The sequence below is a fragment of the Arachis stenosperma genome, chromosome 10 (assembly GCF_014773155.1).
Source record: "Arachis stenosperma cultivar V10309 chromosome 10, arast.V10309.gnm1.PFL2, whole genome shotgun sequence".
NCBI classification, from domain to species: Eukaryota; Viridiplantae; Streptophyta; class Magnoliopsida; order Fabales; family Fabaceae; genus Arachis; species Arachis stenosperma.
The window spans coordinates 59,052,784-59,053,697 of record NC_080386.1 but is presented as its reverse complement, the minus strand read 5'-3'; the positions used below and the strand labels follow the sequence as shown (position 1 = coordinate 59,053,697).

Genomic DNA, 914 nt, shown 5'->3' with positions numbered 1-914 from the left:
AAAGGTTTACCATTGTTAAACCTGTTTCTTCCACCATATTATTGAAACCTTGTTGAGGTCTCTCTTGATTCTTCCATGAGAGATTTGGGTGATTTCCATGAAGAATTATAGGTGTTCCATAGGGTTCTCCTAGGTAATTCACCTCTTCCATGGAAGGGTTCTCAGGATCATAAGCTTCTTCCTCAGATGAAGCATCCTTAGTACTGTTTGGTGCATTTTGCATTCCAGACAGACTTTGAGAAATCAAATTGACTTGTTGAGTCAATATCTTGTTCTGAGCCAATATGGCATTCAGAGTGTCAATCTCAAGAACTCCTTTCTTCTGACTAGTCCATTGTCACAGGATTCCTTTCAGAAGTGTACATGAATTGGTTATTTGCAACCATTTCAATCAATTCTTGAGCTTCTGCAGGCGTCTTCTTCAGATGAAGAGATCCTCCAGCAGAGCTATCCAAAGACATCTTGGATAGTTCAGAGAGACCATCATAGAAAATACCTATGATGCTCCATTCAGAAAGCATGTCTGAGGGACATCTTCTGATTAATTGTTTGTATCTTTCCCAAGCTTCATAGAGGGATTCTCCATCCTTCTGTCTGAAGGTTTGGACTTCCACTCTAAGCTTACTCCATTTGTGGTGGAAAGAACTTTGCCAAGAAGCATTGACTAGCTTTTCCCAGGAGTCCAGGCTTTCTTTAGGTTGAGAGTCAACCATATTCTAGCTCTGTCTCTCACAGCAAAAGGGAATAGCATCAGTCTATAGACCTCAGGGTTAACCCATTAGTCTTGACTGTGTCACAGATTTGCAAGAATTCAGCTAAGAACTGATGAGGATCTTCCATTGGAAGTCCATGGAACTGCAATTCTGTTGCATTAGAGAAACTAATTGAGGCTTAAGCTCAAAGTTGTTTGCTCC

At 40.7% G+C, this 914-nt stretch overlaps 1 non-coding gene across 1 annotated transcript; it reads left to right on the top strand.

Annotated features, from left to right (window-relative positions):
* The first annotated feature begins 515 nt into the window (after positions 1–515).
* Positions 516–623, top strand: LOC130959077 (small nucleolar RNA R71). Its single transcript, XR_009078172.1, has one exon. It is a non-coding gene; the product is annotated as a small nucleolar RNA R71 (small nucleolar RNA).
* Positions 624–914: the final 291 nt, after the last annotated feature.